Genomic DNA, 20,888 nt, shown 5'->3' with positions numbered 1-20,888 from the left:
GACACAAACATAGATAAGCACTTAACATAGAAAACATAGAACAGGGAAAGTAAGAATAAGGAATGAGTCCACCTTAGTGATGATGGCGTTTTCTTCTTGAGGAACCAATGATGTTCTTGAGCTCTTCTATGTCTCTTCCTTGCCTTTGTGGCTTGATTCCTAGTTATTTTTGGTATTTCTCTCCTCAGTTGCTTCCAATAACTATGTGGAGGGAAGTGTATCCCCTGAGGTATCTCAGGGATCTCTTGATTTGCAGCCACATGTTCTACCACTGAGCTATAGATCCTTTACATAATTGTTTTACCACACCAAACTTAGAATGTTGCTCGCCCTCGAGCAAAAGAAGAAGGAATAGATGAAGAAGAGGGTGTGGAAAAAAAAACTAGGATTATGAGGAAGGAAGGTGGGGATCCTGTGGGGTCCACAGATCCTGAGATGATCCTGTGAGGTCCACAGATCTTGAGGTGTCAAGGCATTTACATCCCTGCACCAATATAGGCATGCAAAATGCCCTTGCACATAACTCTGGGCGTTCAGCGCCAGGTTGGTGCTCATTTTGGGCGTTCAACGCCCATTTGTTGCCATTTCTGGCGTTGAACGCCAAAACCATGCTTGTTCTGGGCGTTCAGCGCCAGCTCCTCTCCAGGGTGCAATTCTGGCGTTCAACGCCCAGATGATGCCCATTTTGGGCGTTCAGCGCCCAGATACTGCCCATTTTAGGTGTTCAGCGCCAGAACCATGCTCTGTTCTGGCGTTGAACGCCAGGCAGGTGCTTCCTCCAGGGTGTGATTTTTCTTCCGCTGTTTTTGATTCTGTTTCTAAATTTTTCGTTTATTTTGTGACTCCACATGATCATGAACCTAAGAAAACATGAAAAACAAAAATAAAATTAGATAAATAAACATTGGGTTGCCTCCCAACAAGCGCTTCTTTAATGTCAATAGCTTGACAGTGGGCTCTCATGGAGCCTCACAGATGTGCAGAGCTTTGTTGAGACCTCCCAACACCAAACTTAGAGTTTGGATATGGGGGTTTGACACCAAACTTAGAGTTTGGTTGTGGCCTCCTAACACCAAACTTAGAGTTTGACTGTGGGGGCTTTGTTTGACTCTGCTTTGAGAGAAGCTTTTTCTACTTCTTCTCCATGGATGCAGAGAGAGATTCTTGAGTTGTAAACACAAGGTTGTCCTGATTTATTTGAAGGATCAATTCTCCTCTGTCCACATCAATCACAGCTCTTGCTGTGGCTAAGAAAGGTCTTCCTAGGATGATGGATTCATCCTCTTCCTTTCCAGTATCCAAGACTATGAAATTAGTATGGATGTAAAGGCCTTCAACCTTCACTAACACATCCTCTACTTGTCCATAAGCCTGTTTTCTTGAATTGTCTGCCATCTCTAATGAGATTTTAGCAGCTTGCACCCCATAGATTCCCAGTTTCTCTATTACAGAGAGGGGCATGAGGTTTATCCCTGAACCAAGATCACACAGAGCCTTAAAGATCATGGTGCCTATGGTACAAGGTATTATGAACTTTCCAGGATCCTGTCTCTTCTGAGGCAATGTCAGTTGATCCAGATCACTTAGTTCATTGGTGAACAAGGGAGGTTCATCTTCCCAAGTCTCACTACCAAATAATTTAGCATTTAGCTTCATGATTGCACCAAGGAACTTGGCAGCTTGCTCTTCAGTAACATCCTCATTCTCTTCAGAAGAGGAATACTCATCAGAGCTCATGAATGGCATAAGGAGGTTCAATGGAATCTCTATGGTCTCTAGATGAGCCTCAGAGTCCTTTGGTTCCTCAGAGGGAAGCTCCTTATTGATCACTGGACGTCCCAGGAGGTCTTCTTCCTTGGGATTCACGTCCTTCTCCTCTCTTGTGGGTTCGGCCATGGTAATTAATTCAATGGCCTTGCACTCTCCTTTTGGATTCTCTTCTGTATTGCTTGGGAGAGTACTAGGAGGGATTTCAGTGATTCTTTTACTCAGCTGGCCCACTTGTGCTTCCAAATTTCTAATGGAAGACCTTGTTTCATTCATGAAACTCACAGTGGCCTTAGATAGATCAGAGACTAAATTTACTAAGCTAGATGGATTCTGCTCAGAATTCTCTATCTGTTGCTGAGTGGATGATGGAAAAGGCTTGCTATTGCTAAACCTGTTTCTTCCACCATTATTAAAGCCTTGTTGAGGCTTTTGATCCTTCCATGATTGATTTGGGTGATTTCTCCATGATGGATTATATGTGTTTCCATAAGGTTCACCCATATAATTTACCTCTACTATTGCAGGGTTCTCAGGATCATAAGCTTCTTCTTCAGAAAATGCCTCTTGAGTACTGTTGGATGCAGCTTGCATTCCATTCAGACTATGAGAAATCATATTGACTTGCTAAGTCAATATTTTGTTCTGAGCCAATATGGCATTCAGAGTATCAATTTCAAGAACTCCCTTCTTCATAGGCATCCCATTACTCACATGATTCCTCTCAGAAGTGTACATGAACTGGTTATTAGCAACCATGTCAATGAGTTCTTGAGCTTCTGCAGGCGTTTTCTTTAGGTGAATGGATCCACCTACAGAAGTATCCAATGACATCTTTGATAGCTCAGATAAACCATCATAGAATATATCCAGGATGGTCCATTCTGAAAGCATGTCAGAAGGACACTTTTTGGTCAGCTGCTTGTATCTTTCCCAAGCTTCATAGAGGGATTCACCTTCCTTCTGTCTGAAGGTCTGAACATCCACTCTAAGCTTGCTCAGCTTTTGAGGAGGAAAGAACTTGGCTAAGAAAGTCGTGACCAGCTTATCCCAAGAGTTCAGGCTGTCTTTGGGTTGAGAGTCCAACCACACTCTAGCTCTGTCTCTTACAGCAAAAGGGAAAAGCATGAGCCTGTAGACTTCAGGATCTACTCCATTAGTCTTAACAGTATCACAGATCTGCAAGAATTCAGTTAAGAACTGAAAAGGATCTTCAGATGGAAGTCCATGAAACTTGCAGTTCTGCTGCATCAGAGAAACTAGCTGAGGTTTCAGCTCAAAGTTGTTTGCTCCAATGGCAGGAATGGAGATGCTTCTTCCATGTAAATTGGGATTAGGTGCAGTAAAGTCACCAAGCATCCTCCTTGCATTATTATTATTTTTGGCTGCCATCTCTTCTTCTTGTTCAAAAATTTCTGACAGGTGCTTGCTGGTTTGTTGTAATTTAGCTTCTCTTAATTTTCTCTTCAGAGTCCTTTCAGGTTCTGGATCTGCTTCAACAAGGATGTTCTTGTCCTTGCTCCTGCTCATATGACAAAGAAGAGGGCACAGAAAAATAATAATAATAGGGATCCTTTTTACCCAAGTATAGAGGTTCCCTTTAGGTGAGTGGAAGAAAAGGAGAAGAAAAGAGAGAGAGGGAATTTTCGAAAATTGTTTTTGAAAAATGGTTAGTGATTTTCGAAAATAGTTTTTGAAAAAGGTTAGTGATTTTTTTTTTCGAAAATTAAAATAAAAAAATTAAAATAATTAGTTAATTAAAAAGAATTTTTGAAAAAGAGGGAAGATATTTTCGAAAATTAGAGAGAGAGAGTTAGTTAGGTGGTTTTGAAAAAGGTAAGAAACAAACAAAAAGTTAGTTAGTTAGTTGAAACAAATTTTGAAAAGATAAGAAGTTAGGAGGTTAGAAAAGATATTTTGCAATCACTTTTTTGAAAAAGGTAAGATAAGAAGATATTTTTGAAAAGATATGATAGAAATTAATTTTTGAAAAAGATTTGATTTTTTAAAATCTCAATTAATGACTTGATTCACAAGAAATCACAAGATATGATTCTAGAACTTAAAGTTTGAATCTTTCTTAACAAGTAAGTAACAAACTTGAAATTTTTTGAATCAAAACATTAATTGATGATGTTATTTTCGAAAATATGATGTAAAATTAAGAAAAATATTTTTGAAAAATATTTTTGAAATTTTCGAAAATAACTAAAAAAAATTGAAATAAGATTTGATTTTTGAAAAAGATTTTGAAAAAGATAAGATTTTTTTAAATTGAAAATTTGATTTGACTCATAAAAACAACTAGATTTTAAAAATTTTTGAAAAAGTCAAATCTAATTTTCGAAATTTTAAGAGAGAAAAAGGGAAAGATATTTTTTGATTTTTGAATTTTTATGATGAGAGAGAAAAATTAAAACATCATTTTCATGTTTTTCTCTTTTATTTTTGAATCAAAACAAGGAATGCATGCAAGAACACTATGAATGTCAAGATGAACACCAAGAACACTATGAAGATCATGATGAACATCAAGAACATTTTTTTTGAAAAATTTTTAATGCAAAGAAAACATGCAGGACACCAAACTTAGAATTCTTTAATGCTTAGACACTAAGAATCCAAGAATGCATATGAGAAACATCATACAACACAAAACAAGAAAACATCAAGATCAAACAAGAAGACTTACCAAGAACAACTTGAAGATCATGAAGAACACTATGAATGCATGAATTTTCGAAAAATGCAAGATGAATATGCAATTGACACCAAACTTTCAACTTGACTCAAGACTCAAACAATAAACACAAAATATTTTTGGTTTTTATGATTTTATGATTTTTTTTGTATTTTCTTTTAATTTTTTCGAAAATCATTTTGAAAAAGAAAAATAAGGATTCCAAAATTTTTAATATGAATTCCAGGAATCTTCAATTCTTAGTCTAAAGCTCCAATCAAAGGGTCAGGCATGGCTTAATAGCCAGCCAAGCTTTAGTATGTAACTGCATGCATTAGCTAATTTGCTAAGAAAGACAAGGAAGCTCTTCTCTTGAGTATAAGTGAAACCTCAGTCCAAAAGAATTTAGACATGGTTTTACAGCCAGCCAGGCTTCAACATGCTTCATGAAACACTAGAATTCATTCTTAAAAATTCTGAAGAAAAATATATTTTTGAAAACATTTTTATTTTAAAATTTTTTCGAAAACAAAGGAGAAATTTTTGAAAGATTTTTGAAAAATTTTTGAAAACAAAACAAAAAGAAAATTACCTAATCTGAGCAACAGGATGAACCGTCAGTTGTCCAAACTCGAACAATCCCCGGCAACGGCGCCAAAAACTTGGTGCGCAGAAATTGTGATTACACTTTGATTATGTAAAATTCATTACTCTTTCTTTCCCCGGCAACGGCGCCAAAAACTTGGTGCGCAGAAATTGTGATTACACTTTGATTATGTAAAATTCATTGCTCTTTCTTTCCCTGGAAATGGCGCCAAAAACATGATGCCAATACCATGGTTCACAACTTCGCACAACTAACCAGCAAGTGCACTGGGTCGTCCAAGTAATACCTTACGTGAGTAAGGGTCGAATCCCACGGAGATTGTTGGTATGAAGCAAGCTATGGTCACCTTGTAAATCTCAGTCAGGCGGATATAAAATAGTAATGGGGTTTTCGAAAATAATTAATAAAATAGAGATAGAAATACTTATGTAAATCATTGGTGAGAATTTCAGATAAGCGAATAGAGATGCTTTCGTTCCTCTGAACCTCTGCTTTCCTGCTATCTTCATCCAATCAGTCTTACTCCTTTCCATGGCTGGCTTTATGTGATGCATCACCATTGTCAATGGCTACTTTCGGTCTTCTCTCGGAAAAATGATCCAAATACCCTGTCACGGCACCGCTAATCGTCTGGAGGCATCACCCTTGTCAATGGTTACATCCTATCCTCTCAATGAAAATGGTCAACGCACCCTGTCACGGCACGGCTATTCATCTGTCGGTTCTCGATCATGCTGGAATAGGATTTACTATCCTTTTGCGTCTGTCACTATGCCCAGCAATTGCGAGTTTGAAGCTCGTCACAGCCATTTAATCATTGAATCCTACTCAGAATACCACAGACAAGGTTTAGACTTCCGGATTCTCTTTAATGCCGCCATCATTCTAGCTTACACCACGAAGATTCCGATTAAGAGATCTAAGAGATACTCATTCAATCTAATGTAGAACGGAAGTGGTTGTCAGGCACGCGTTCATAGGGAATGATGATGATTGTCACGTTCATCACATTCAGATTGAAGTGCGAATGAATATCTTGGAAGCGAAATAAGATGAATTGAATAGAAAACAGTAGTACTTTGCATTAATCTTTGAGGAACAGCAGAGCTCCACACCTTAATCTATGGAGTGCAGAAACTCTACCGTTGAAAATACATAAGTGAAAGGTCCAGGCATGGCCGAATGGCCAGCCCCTCTGATCTAAGAACCAGGCGTCCAAAGATGAACAATGGATTAAAACTGAGACCAAAGATGATTCAAAGATGGTTCCAAAGATAGCATACAACTGATCAAAGATGTCTAATACAATAGTAAAAGGTCCTATTTATAATAAACTAGCTACTAGGGTTTACAGAAGTAAGTAATTGATGCATAAATCCACTTCCGGGGCCCACTTGGTGTGTGCTTGGGCTGAGCTTGAAGTCTACGTATGGAGAGGTTATTCTTGGAGTTGAACGCCAGCTTTTGTGCCATTTTGGGCGTTGAACTCCACTTTGCAACTTGTTTCTGGCGCTGGACGCCAGAATTGGGCAGAGAGCTGGCGTTGAACGCCAGTTTGTGTTGTCTAATCTTGGGCAAAGTATGGACAATTATATATTGCTGGAAAGCCCTGGATGTCTACTTTCCAACGCATTTGGAAGCGCGCCATTTTGAGTTCTGTAGCTCCAGAAAATCCATTTTGAGTGCAGGGAGGTCAGAATCCAACAGCATCAGCAGTCCTTCTTCAATCTCTGAATCTGATTTTTGCTCAAGTCCCTCAATTTCAGCCAGAAAATACCTGAAATCACAGAAAAGTACACGAACTCATATTAAAGTCCAGAAATGTGAATTTAACATAAAAACTAATGAAAACATCCCTAAAAGTAACTAGATTCTACTAAAAACATACTAAAAACAATGCCAAAAAGCGTATAAATTATCCGCTCATCAAACGACAAAACAAACAAGGGCGACACTAGTGGTTCTGTGGGTGTGCTTCACCACGATCTCATGAACAAGCACAATGGCGCTGTTGCGTCGCAAGAAAGATCCAACACGAGTTTCACCAGCGTCGAGGCGAGTGGCATCGGAAACCTTTACTGTTGTGCAATGGCGGAGCTTCTCTAGGACAATGGGGCCATGGCCCCCAAATATTTTATAAAAACATGAGTTGTATGTAAACAAAAAGTGAAATTAGTTCAATTGGTTAGCATTATATTCTTCTAGCCACAATGACCTGTGTTCAACTTTCATATTTAACATTCATTCAATATATTTTTATTTTAAACTTAATATGCATGTTGGACTAATAATGGACAATTTCTGGAATGGGCTTGATAACTTAACAAACTCATATTTGATACTAACACAATCTCATTATTATCCACTATTTTTTCATACAACTACAAACTTATTTATTTAGTTTCTTTAATGCAAGTTAGTGCTATTTTAGATTTTATTGGTTTTTTAAATTTAATTTTTTTTTACATTAGACAAAATATAAAAAAAATTAAATAAATATTAGTTTAATTATATTTGTATAAATTAATAAAGAATTTGTAAGTCTTTAATAAACTGGGTAACCTTTTAAATATTGAGTTCAGTATTTACTTTATATTTTATTAGTTTTTAATTAAATTTTCTCTAAAAAAAATATATTCAAATATTCAATAAATATTATAATTTTTAATATTTATTGTTCTAAATTCTAACTATAATTTTTTTACATATCTCACTGCTTATAATATTCTAGTATTTTTATAATTATAGCTTTTTTTATTTATTTCTTGTCATACTAGTAACAAACTTAAAAATAATTAATATAAATATTATATAATTTTATTTTAAAAATTTTTGCCTCCCAATAATTTTGTTTAAGCTCCACCCACTGCTGCTGTGTTCAACCACTCGTGGCTAAGCCAGCAACAATGCTTCCTTGGGATAGGCAGAGTGATACTCCGATGACAATACATCATGGCGAGGCAGCGGTGACCAGGCCTGTGACGGCGGTAACGGCAGATGACATTCAATGTCTCTTCAAGGTTGGCTATAGTAGCGGCAGACTGAAGGCAGGGAAGAAGACTGTTCAAAGAATTAGAAATAGGATTGGGATGAAAATTCTAACCTTATTAGGCCAATATCTAGTCCAAATTTTCATTCATTCCAAATTCAAAATTAAGGTGCTAATGGATCAAAAGCAAGCCCAAATCATGAATGTAACTTTAATACACTATATGTATAGGCTACAAATTATGGATCCAATTCATTTTGGCCAGGTTTTGATTCCCACATTTCAAATTTATCAATGGGCTCCTGGTGGAATTTTTACTTTTAGAATAGGTTATTTAGTAGTCTTATTTATATTTTAGAAATTTAATAAATGTAATTAAGAATATAGTTATAAAAACTGAACTGGACCGGCCAATTCAACTGAAAAATCAAAGAACCAAACCTTTATCCAATTTGGTTTGATGTCCTGACCGTTTAAGAAAAAATCGGTCAGACTCGCTTTGAACCGGTCAAAATCAGTGCAAATTGCAGCTAAATCGGACCGATCAATCCGCAGTCAACTGCGTGTATGGGTGGCAAATGGGCCTAAACCTTCCAGGCCGGTCCGCGTAACCCTCCATAAAAGGCAGGCCGGACTGAAAAATTGGGACCGCCGAATAACAAAAGCCCGCCTAACCTGCACCACTTAAACCGTGGGCTTTGGCGGGGCGGGACGGGCTTCCCTGGGGGGCTGAGCAAATTTTTTTTAAAAAAAGGCTGAGCATATTTTTGGCCAAAAGCCCAGATTCCAACATCCATACAACCAGACTTGCGCCCAATGAAACCCTACTCGCCCTAAATCCTAATTGCAGCCTCCTCGCCTCTTCTGTCCTGGTCATCGGCTCGTCACTGCTCGTCTGATATGTTTGTTTTCTGGCTTAGGTTTTAGATCAGAAATTTAGGTTTGTTTGCTGTGTTTTGTGTTGTTTGATAATGGTTAAGTTTTGATTAAATCAGTATTCTTGATACTTGTTTTAAAATGGTTTTAAGTTTTGATTAAATCTAATGTAGATTCATATATTGTTTGCTGTTTTTCGTTTTGTTTAATAGTGGATGAATTTTGATTAAATCAGAATTGTTGATGCTTATTTTAAAATGGTTTTGAGTGTTGATTAAATCTGATGCAAATTTGCTGTGTAAACTAAATGGTTTTGAGTGTTGACTAAATCAGAATGGTTGATATCTGGTTTAACAATTAACATTTGCTTTTATTTAAGAAAATATGAATTCTAAAACTGTGAGTAACTTTGTTACTGCTGGAGCTAGTTCTGAGGCTGCTCCGGTCAAGGTTGATGAACCTAGTTCGAAAAGGGCCAGACCATCAACATCTGATGTTTGGAATTTTTTTAGAAAACTCGGTCCAAATAAGGATGGAGTAGAACGTTCTGAGTGTAAAGGATGCAAGAAGGTGTTTAAAGCTGGAGGTAAGCGATATGGCACTTCTACTTTAAAACGACATCTTGATAGTTGTACTCAAATTAAGCATGAAGATATTGATCAGACTATAGCAGAATTGCAACTTAAAATGGGTTCACTTAAGATTGATTTAGGAGTGGCTAGAGATATGTTTGCTTCTTATGTAGTTGCTTAGGATAAGCCATTCAATATGGTTGATGATAGGATATTTAGAAATTGGGTGAAATATATAAGTCCAATTTTGAACCTTCCTACTAGGAATACGGTTAAGTCTAACATAGTGAAAGTTCACAAGAGAGAAGCTATGAAACTTAAACAAATCTTAGTTTCCATTCCAAATAGAATTCGCTTAACATCTGATCTTTGGACGTCTAGTACCAATGAGGGATATATATGTTTGACTGCACATTTTGTTGATGAGAACTGGAAATTACAGAGTAAAATTCCCAATTTTTGTCATATGCCTCCTCCTCACACAGGATTTGAGTTGTCTTCTAAAATATTTACGCTTTTGAATGAGTGCAAAATTGATAAAAAGATTTTTTCCATTACTTTGGATAATGCTTCTTCTAATGATACTTGTGTTGATCACTTGAAAAGTACTTTGGATGTGTATGGTTCATTGTTGTGTGGTGATGAATTCTTTCATGGTCGTTTTTCTGCTCATATTTTAAATCTTATTGTCCAAGATGGAATGAAAATATTGCAAAAGGAGAAGGCTATATTTCAAGAGTTGGTTCTAATGATGTTATTGACTTACATGAAGATGAAGATGAAAATTAAGTGTTTCGAATTGTGTTTATTTTAATTTGGAGACTATTTATAATTATGTTTTTGGATTTTGGATTATATTTATTTTGCTTTTGAGACTATTTATAATTATGTTTTTGTATTTTGGATTTTGTTTATTTATTTTGGAGACTATTTATATTTAACATTTGCTTTTATATTGATTTAAACAGAATATATTTTTTATGCCGTTATAAATATTATTAAAAAAGAAAAAGAGATTAGGCGGAACGGGGTAGAATTCTGGGACCGCCTCACTAGGCGGGGCGGGGCGGACCAACCCGCCAGAAGACGGGCTTCCGGCGGGACGGGGCTGGGCGGACTTCCCACCTGCCAGCCCTAACTGTGTGTGCGTTGCTATTTTGCAAAAATACTTAATCAAGGATTTGAACCACTTGCTTCAAACATTGCACCTCAGCAAAGTTTAGACATAACTCCACCACTGAGCCAATTATCTTCTGCTGTATAGTGTGTTTATAATTTTATATATCGAATACCTAGTGCAACTTAAATAAAGAATTTTTTTGTTATATATATTTGTTCATATAATATATATTATAGCAAAAATCATATTATATTATAATTTATATATAATTTAATTAAGTCAAATTTAAGTTATATCAAATATTAATTTTATCTTTCAATACATTGTATTTTTTTTTATATTACTAATATTTTTGTTTTATACAATTATTAAAATAAGTATTAAACATTTTAAATATTTATATATTAAAATATTAATAAATATATATATTTTAAATTTTAATTTAATATTTTTTATTATTTTTTATTTTTTATTTACGTGAGATCGATTTTATCGATTCTACTAGTGATTTATCGGCTGAACCAATAAATTAATAACTTCACCAGTTTGATCATTAGTTCGATTCTGACAACTATGATTAAGAATTTGATTTTTTTTTAATTTTCTTTTATCAACCTTGAGGACAAGGTTACTTCGAGGTTAGTTTGAAGGGAGAAGTATCGTTACGATTTACTATTAGAAGAGGTACTCGTTGAGTCCATTGGAGTTGCATAATTCTTTAGAAGTATAAATAAAAAATTATTATCATTGTATCACAGAAAAAATTAATGAATTAAATATTAAATTTGGTTCAATTTAGAATTTCTCTTAACTCAGAGAGATTCCAACACTATGATACATTTATAAGGTGTGGCAGATTGATAAAATTATTTCTGAGGTGGATGGAATATTTCAAAATCATTTATGAAGTTGTACAAAAATTGTGTAGTCCTTTTTAGGTTAAATTTTATATAGTTTGCTTTCTTTAATACATTTAGACATTCGAAAAAATATTAGATAAAATTTAATAAAATTTTTAATTACATTCGTATTTATTAGTCATCAAAACTTAATTTGAGATGTAAGTAAAATTGACACTCATTCGAGTTAAATTTGATTGAGTTGGATTGAATTTTTTTTATTCTAGAAAAATTTATTAGTCTTTACTTATTATTTTAATCCACAACTTGGGTTCAAATTGTTCCATTTTGACAACTTTTTCATGAAATTTGTTATCTAAAACATTGTACAATCAAAGAATTAAGCTAAAGTGACCGACGAAATTTGTACAACTTGTAGTATTATATTTTTTTGCAAAATTTGCAAGTAATAGTTATTAAATTTACTTATATATTAATTGATGAATATTATTAGAGATAAATACCAAATTGGTACTCAAAAGATTCTGGCGCTGACAAAATGGTACTTGACTTTTGTTATTGACAAAATGGTCCTTAAAAGATTTTAAAATTTGACAAGTGTGTCCCCAAATTCGCCGGAGCAAATCTCCGGCAAGCACAATACTGACATGGCCACCGTATTTTGGTGACCTGGCAAACCACCCCCCAAATCCTAATCCCCATCCCCCAACGCAGACTTTCCCTCCATCTCCCTCCCCATCGCAACCCTCCCCCTACCCAACGCAACCCCCTCCCTCTCCCTCCCCATCGCAACCCCCCTTTCCTCTCCCTTCCCCTCACAGCCCTCGACGCACATTCTCCCTTCCCTTTCCCTCCCATCGCAGTCCCCCTTCCTTCACTCTCCCATCGCAGCCCCTTAACCCCAACGCACACTCCTTCCTTCCCTCTCCCTCCCCATCACAGCCCCCTCCTTAATGCATACTCCTCCTCCCTCCCTCAATACCATTACTTGCATCAACAACAACCTCAACCTCAACCTCAACAACAACAGCAATAGCAACCTTCACCACTCGCAGCAATAGCAACAACAACCTCAATGGCAAGAGCACCATCAAGTACCACCGCCACCACCATCGGAGCCACAACAAGGCTTGGAACAACCATATCCTTTCAACACCTCCATTGCGCCACTCCTCTGCACATATAATCGCCTCTGAAATAAGAAAATTAGAAACGAAGTAACGCTTTCAATTGGACAACGAGGTCCGTAGATCCTGACAACGAATAATGGAAAATCATCAGCGGAAGCACCAGCGTTGGCCTGAGGCTGAGCAGCAGCGGTGTCCTGCGTCGTATGCAATGAGAAGGAAGGAAGAGAAGTGCGACGGAGAGGGTTAAGGCATCGGATTTTAGGTACTTGTGGAAGTTGTGGTAGTGTCGAGGGAGGGAGGGAGAGTGTGCATCAAGGAGGGGAGAGAGAGGAAGAGTGTGCGTTGGGGAGGAGGGTTGCGGTGGGAGGGAGGGGGAAGGGGGAGGGCTGTGGTGGGGAGGGAGATAGAGGGGAAGTCTGTGTTGGGAAGGGAAGGATTAGGGTTTGGGGATGGTTTTTCAAGTCATTAAAATATGGTGGCCATGTTAGCATTGTGCTTGCCGGAGATATACTCCGGCGAGCTCGGAGACACGCTTGTCAAATTTTAAAATCTTTTAGGGACCATTTTGTCAATAGCAAAAGTCAGGTACCATTTTAGAATCTTTTGGGTACCGATTTGGTATTTACATCGTATTATTATTAACAATCAAGATAAAAAAAAGGAGTTAATAATCGAATTTGTACTTAATAGATCATGTGGTGTCAACTCGGTCATGAAAAGATCATATAATAAGGGTTAATAGTCAAATTAGTTTTTGAAAGATAAGGTATTCTTCAAATTCGTTCCTAAAAATTTTTTTCAATCAAATTGGTCCTTCAAATATTACGAATTAATCATATTTGTCCTTCAGTTACTCCACTCACAATTTTTGTCAACAATTGATGATGTAAAATGTTAACTGATAGCATACATAACATATAATATGTTCAATTAGATGTTGACTAAATATGTTTACGAAAATCTATCAATTCTATCACTAGGTAATATTAGGAATGGGATTTTTTAATTGGGAAAAATAATTAAATTAATAAATTTTCATAAACATATTTGGTCAATATCCAATTAGACGTATCAAGTATTATATATGTTATCAATTAACGTTTTACAACATTAATCTTTGAAGAAAATTGTTAATGGAGTGACTAGAGGACAAATATGATTAATTCGCAATCTTTGAAGGACCAATTTGATTGAAAAAATCTTTCAGAGATGAATTTGAAGAATGTCTTATCTTTTAGAGACTAATTTGACTATTAACCCATTTTAAATAGTTCTTTAAAAGATACCATATCAAATTAAATTGATCCTTTTAAAATTTAGATAATGTATCATAAAATGATTCATACTACATGTCATCACCTAATTGATAGGAGAATGAGTCTCTTTGCGATTGTGACTTTCAAAGATCAATTTGAGACATGTGATCTTTTAGATTGCATTTGTTTTTGAAAACAGAAAAAAATAAGACACTGAGAAGAAAACATAAAAAACAGAGACATAAAATTTTGTATTCTTATATTCTATTTGGTGATAAACTAGAACAAATTATGAAAATTCAATTTATTTTCATTTTTTTCATTCAAAAAATTTGAGACGAAAAATATAATAATAAAAAATATAATTATGAAAAATTAACAAGAATAATAAAAGAAAAATGAAAAATAAGTTGTGTTCATTGTTAGTGTCTTCGTCCTTCCTGTCAGGATGAACACAAAATATACCAATTCAGTATCTCTGGACACTTTGTCTCTGTCCGTATCTCCTCTGTCAAATATGATTTTGTGTCCCTGTCTCAGTGTCCTATCTCTGTAAACAAATGCAATCTTAAGGACTAAATTGATATGCACATAATTTTTTTAAAAATTGTTTGGACTATATTAATCAACAACAACAACAACAACAACAACAACAACAACAACAACAACAACATAATAATAATAATAATAATAATAATAATAATAATAATAATAATAATAATAATAATAATAATAATAATAATGTAAAATTTGAGTAAGAACTAAAGTAATCTCCATATTAAAAGTAAAACAAGAAACTATTACTATATAATTTGCTAAATTCAAGTAATTTAAAATTTTCAAAAATAAATTACTAATACATTCATTAATATTTTATAATTTAATTTGAACACTGATGGCTAAGAAATGGATTTTTTATTTAAATTATTTAAATATAATATTACGAAAATGTGTAATATAAAGTGTATTTATGTATATGTAAAACACCTCATATTTCGGGTTTAGTGTCCAAAATCAAGTTAAACACACATCTCGGGTACACTGTACCCTGGATTTGAAACAACGTGGTGAAACACAACCCGGGGCTACTGGGATACACTTAAAATGCGGTAATTGGGTTCTTTGTATCCGAGATACGTGTGTAATAAAAAAGCGGACTCAGTTCTTGAGATGCATTGGAACACTATATAAAGCGTGTAGTCGAGATTCTTGTTTTCATACTAAATTTTTTTTTACTTTTGAATAGTTTTAAAAGTATACATGGTTGGACAAGGGGGTTACATCCTATCTGAAAACATTAATAGACTGAATGACCTGGCATGTGGCCAGAGCACTTAATTTTACGGTCAGTTTGTGTATCTATTATTTTCAATAGTTAACACTACTAAAAAACTTAGTTTTAGTGACAAATTTTTAGTGGCCATAATACTATGGCTACTATTAATTTTATTTAAGTTATATTTTAGTGGCAATTATATATTTGTCATTATTATTATTATATTTTATAATGACAACTATTACTATTGCCACTAAATTATTACTGTCTTTCTATTTTAGTTCTAATTTTTCCCAACAACAATGGCAATTATCATTATTGCCGCTAAATTTTTTATTTTATTTTTATTTTTACTTTTATCATCTTCTTCCATCAATTGCTAAACATAGGAAAAAACCCTCCCACCCTAAATCAGAAACTCACAACGGCACAACCTCAAGCATTCCCTCCGTCGCCGACTATCGCCGCAGACCTTGCCATCACCGACAACCGTCCATCATTCAAACTGCGTCGTTGTTCCTATATTCATCCTTCACCTCAGATCCACGTTGTTGTCTTTGTTTCTTCGTTCGTCTTAGATATATGTCTCTACGGTGGAACCGACATCACTTTCATCTTCAAAAGCATCGTCAACGGCAGCAAGAAAGTTTGATGTGGAGGTTGAGGATCTTCTTGACCGGATGCTCGCTGCGAAATTTCAAACTTGAGCTCTTGTTCTCTAAGCTCCTCCAATTTCGGCGATGCATGTTCGCGAAAAGGTTCGGCAGTTCTCTTCTCTTTTTTTCAATTTTATGTGTCAGTAATTTTGAGTGTTTTAGCTTTCAAATTTGAAAATGCTACTACTAATTTTTGTTGATACTTGTGTTAATTGTGCAACTGGCATAGAATTTCAAATTTGCAGTTGCGAGGAACTCAGGGAAATTGATATATTTTTTAACATGAGAAATTTTACCAATTGCAGCCTGAAAGTTTAGATTTGTCCTCTGATAGTCTATTTGTTCGCCAATAATTTATTGGGTCTGTTTAGTTGATTACATTTCACTTTTTGCAACTCTAATTTTGATGTTACGGCACTGCTATTGTGAGTGTAGGATTTTGATGCCATGGATAAGCGCTTGAAGGATATAGAAGATGAAACTGTTGCTCTTAAAGAGATGCAAGCCAAGGTCAAGAAGAAGATGAGATCTGTTTAGGGTAGCTATTTTAATTTTTATTTTGTAAATGATTTCTCGTTCTGCATTGATCATAGAACATGTCCTAACTCCTTTTCCTGCAAAATGTTTTGTTTCTGGTTGGATGATTACGATTTGCCTCATTTGTTACTGGCTAATGAGTAGCACTCTCTCACTTGGCTGTGAAGGCTATATTCTTGTATACTCATTTGAATATTCATGTTAAGAACAAATTCAAACTGAATTTTGTTGACCTCTGTTTTAAAGTTCCCAGAGCTTCACGACTTCATGCTTAATATTATTGCATTATACTTTTAGACCATTTTTTATGTGGTTTGTTATATTTTTCTATCTCTTTTTCATTCATTTCTCATTCTTATCTATGTTGGGGGGTGTGTGTGAGAATAAGAGAGAGAACTGAACATTATTTAATGAATTTCTACCTCAAAGTTTTCTCGTTCTATACGGCTTAGTTTTGTCATTTCTGATTTTTAAACGGTGTGCATCATTGTTCATAGGTGTATGAAATGGAGTGAAAACATCAAAATAGTTTTCTTGCTATCATTCTTTGACTCGAGTTTTTTCTAAACACCAAAAGGAACCTTGTATTTATTGCATGATAAACACTAACTTTTCTTAGCACAACTCTTTTCTAGCAGTCTATGATTTATCAGGTTTTATTTAGAACAAGCTTAAGATTTTTCTTCTCATTTCATTTGTATAAACAAAAATGTAATCAAATAATGTTCAATGCTCTTGTTCTTAAGCTTTGTGGTGTTTGAGGAGGTGGGAACGCTACTGCACAGGCTCTATTGTAGCAGCCAAAGCAAGGGTTTTCTTTTGTATTCTTTTGAATTAGAGCGAGAAAGAAATGCAACTATCATGCTTCCAAGGAGGTTTGCATTTGACTATAATGTAAGTCTTTCTGAATATTAGCTACAGATCTTTGCTGAATATTAACTACAAATGTGTAAAAGTGAAGTTTGTAACGTTATTGTGATTAGGATCATTCATACCCTATAGTCTGAGTTATTGTATACCATTTTCTTTCACCAACACCAGGGAATTTTTTTGTTTGCCTTTGTTAGTGATAGTTAGCAAACTATTTAATTGTACACTTTGGAATTGGTGTGAGCCACTAAAGCCACCAATCATCACTAATAATAATCACTCACTTGTCTTTTTTTTTAAAAAGTTTACAATTGAAAAGTTATTTTGAAATTTACAATTGGAAGGAGATAAGATATCTTAAGAAAATTAGTATTTGATGTAAAGAATGCTAGCCATAAGAAAAATCCAGCAGCTTAAAAACAATTTCACTTTCACATGCACTAGCCTGCAGTTGCAAGCAGAGTTGAATAATATTTTTGTCTCATTAAATTTTTTAGTTGCATTGGGAAATTTCATGAATTGGTGTAAGGATCTCCATTGAGTTTGTGAATTGTTGATAAAGTTTGAGACATAGAATACACATTGCAGAAACGGACAAATGCAAGGAGCCACAGAATACATACATATTTTGTTAGGGGACAATTAATGTTTTAAAAATAATAATGCCAAAAGTTGTCCATACCAGCCCTCCTCCTTTTTCGTTACTTGTAGTAGCTAACCACTAAAATCTAATTTTTTTTGTTTTTACTTTCATAACACATTTAACCTATTTGATTGGTTTTCTCAGGCCAAGATATTAGTCTTAGTTTACAGTGATTCAATTTCAAACACAATTAAGAGGTTCAAAAAGTTGTATGCTTTCTCTGAATAAAACTAAGTAAAATATTCTTCTACTCCCTTCAATGAATTACAGATTTGCAAAGTTTACTTTTGTGCTGATGCTTTTATTTAATATCATGTCACTACAACATTTTGGGTCTATGGCCACGGTTTTTTTGGTCACGTTAAAAAATTGTGACCATAGACCTTCTATGGTCACGGTTTTGTAGGGTGACCAAAAAAAAAGTTATGCTCACGGTTTTTTTGAAAAGGGTGACCATAGAGTACCTATAGTCACAGTTTTTTAAAAAAAGGTGGCCTAAAAAGGTCTATGGTCACGATTTTGAGGGGTGACCTAAAGGGGTCTATGGTCAGGGTTTTTTACAGTGACAAAAAAGGTCTATGGTCACGGTTTTTCAAAAAAGGGTGGCCTAAAAGGGTCTATGGTCACGGTTTTGGGGGGTGGCCTAAAGGGGTCTATGGTCACGGTTTTGGGGGGTGGCCTAAAGGGGTCTATGGTCACGGTTTTTTACAGTGACAAAAAAAGGGCTATGGTCACGGTTTTTCAAAAAAGGGTGACCTAAAAGGGCCTATGGTCACGGTTTTGGGGGTGGCCTAAAGGGGTCTATGGTCACGGTTTTGGGGGGTGGCCTAAAAGGGTCTATGGTCACGGTTTTGGAGGTGACCTAAAGGGGTCTATGGTCACGGTTTTTTACAATGACAAAAAAAGGGTTATGGTCACGGTTTTTCAAAAAAGGGTGACCTAAAAGGGTCTATGGTCACGGTTTTTGGGGGTGACCTAAATATGGTCACGGTTTTGGGGGTGGCCTAAAAGGGTCTATGGTCACGGTTTTGGGGGGTGACCTAAAGGGGTCTATGGTCACGGTTTTGAGGGGTGGCCTAAAAAGGTTTATGGTCACAGTTTTGGGGGTGATCTAAAGGGGTCTATAGTCACAGTTTTTTACAGTGACCAAAAAGGGGCTATGGTCACGGTTTTCAAAAAAGGGTGACCTAAAAAGGTCTATGGTCACGGTTTTGGAGGGTGACTTAAAGGCATCTATGGTCACGGTTTTGGTGGTGGCCTAAAAGGGTCTATGGTCATGGTTTTAGGGGTGACCTAAAAGTGTCTATAGTCACGGTTTTTTACAATGACCAAAAAGGTCTATGGTCACAGTTTTTTGGAAGGGTGACCCAAAAGTGTCTATAGTCAGGGATTTGAGGGTGACCTAAAGGGGTCTATGGTCACAGTTTTTTACAGTGACCAAAAGGTGTCAATGGTCACGGTTTTTCAGAAGGGTGACCTAAAAGAGTCTATGATCATGGTTTTGGGAGATGACCTAAAGTTATGGTCACGGTTTTGGGGGTAACCTAATTTTAAATTAATTAAGGTTCTTGTATATTTTTTATGATTTTAAATATTTTATATATTTAAAATTTTAAAATTTTAATAATTAAAAACTAATTAAAATTTTATATGATTTACTTTAAATATTAAAATTTTAAATTAAAAATTAATTATATTATTTTAGATTAAGTAAAATATTATTAAATTTTATAGATAAAAAAATTAATTATATTATCTTATATTTTAATTTTTAAATTAAAATATTTAATTAAAAATTAATTAATAATAATATTTTTAAAATAATTATAATAATTAAATTAAATTTTAAATTAATACCCTATCTTCTAATTTTATTAAAATTACACTATCTTAATTAACCCAAAAATCTCTAAATTAAAACTCTAACCCTAATTTCATTTTAACATACACCCACACTCTCTAACCCTAAACCCAGCCGCTGCAAATCTCCCCCCTCCTCTTCCCAAATACAACCCAGCAGCAGTAGCAGAAAGAAAGAAAGAAAGAAAGGGGAGAAGGGAGATAGCTCGGGAAACCGCCGCCGCCGCATCCATGTCACACGCGAGAGAGCCATCGAGCTCGATGGTGAAAGACGCGCGTTGAGAGAGGGAGGAGCCGCGCTGCTGCAGCCGTCCAGCCCGCCTCGCCATTGTCGTCACCGCCTCAAGCTCGTCGCCGTTGCAAGCTCGTCGCGTTGTGTCACCGTCGCAAGCTTTGTCGTGCTGTGTCACCGTCGCAAGCTCATCTTCGTCTCTGTTAGCTGTGCCACCTCTTCTCTGCTCTCTTCTCCAGTCGTCCTCTTCTTCTCTTCTCAGGTAAATAATTAATTATTATAATGAATTAATGTTCTGATTAGGGAATATGGATTTTGATAATCAGAACTTCTGACTAGGGAAAAAGTGTTGATTTTGATTATTAGAACTTCTGATTAGGGATGTTGTTTTTGATTATCAAAACTTGTGAATATTAGGGCTGTTGATTATTGTTCTGTGTGGTATTTTTTCTGATTTGTTACTTGTTTTTTTTACTTGTTCTGATTAGTAATTTAGTATTATTGGAACTTCAAATTATTACTTGTTTTTGTTTTTGATATGTTCTTAATTTAGTTGATGCTAGATTGATGCCCAACAAAATTCATTCATAATAATAATTATTTACATGTTCATACCATCGATTGAGTTGTTACTCTTGAGTTGTTACCCATGATTAAGTTCATACCACCATGAACTGTTGATGGATTCTAACAAACAGCACAAAATAAGAACTGTTGGTGAAACCACCAAAGATATTTGCCTCTTTGTTGCCGGCATGGGACTTTATGCAGAATTTATTTGGCTAATTAGATCCTATATGTCTGAAGTGAAATCTAGTCTTTGTCTAAGATGTTATTGCCAATAACCTATATTTTATTTGGTTGTACGTATCTGGACATTAGAGGACTGATTTGTGTGTGTTCATAGTGTTAATAAAATGAGGACTGATTTGTATGTTTCTGTACGTATCTGGACTG

At 35.3% G+C, this 20,888-nt stretch overlaps 1 non-coding gene across 1 annotated transcript; it reads left to right on the top strand.

Moving 5' to 3' along the window:
* Positions 1–2,655: 2,655 nt before the first annotated feature.
* On the top strand, positions 2,656–2,763 carry LOC112788260 (small nucleolar RNA R71). The gene has a single exon (XR_003195632.1). It is a non-coding gene; the product is annotated as a small nucleolar RNA R71 (small nucleolar RNA).
* The last annotated feature ends 18,125 nt before the right edge of the window (positions 2,764–20,888 follow it).

Source organism: Arachis hypogaea, chromosome 20, assembly GCF_003086295.3.
Source record: "Arachis hypogaea cultivar Tifrunner chromosome 20, arahy.Tifrunner.gnm2.J5K5, whole genome shotgun sequence".
NCBI classification, from domain to species: domain Eukaryota; kingdom Viridiplantae; phylum Streptophyta; class Magnoliopsida; order Fabales; family Fabaceae; genus Arachis; species Arachis hypogaea.
This window is presented reverse-complemented; position numbering and strand designations above follow the sequence as displayed.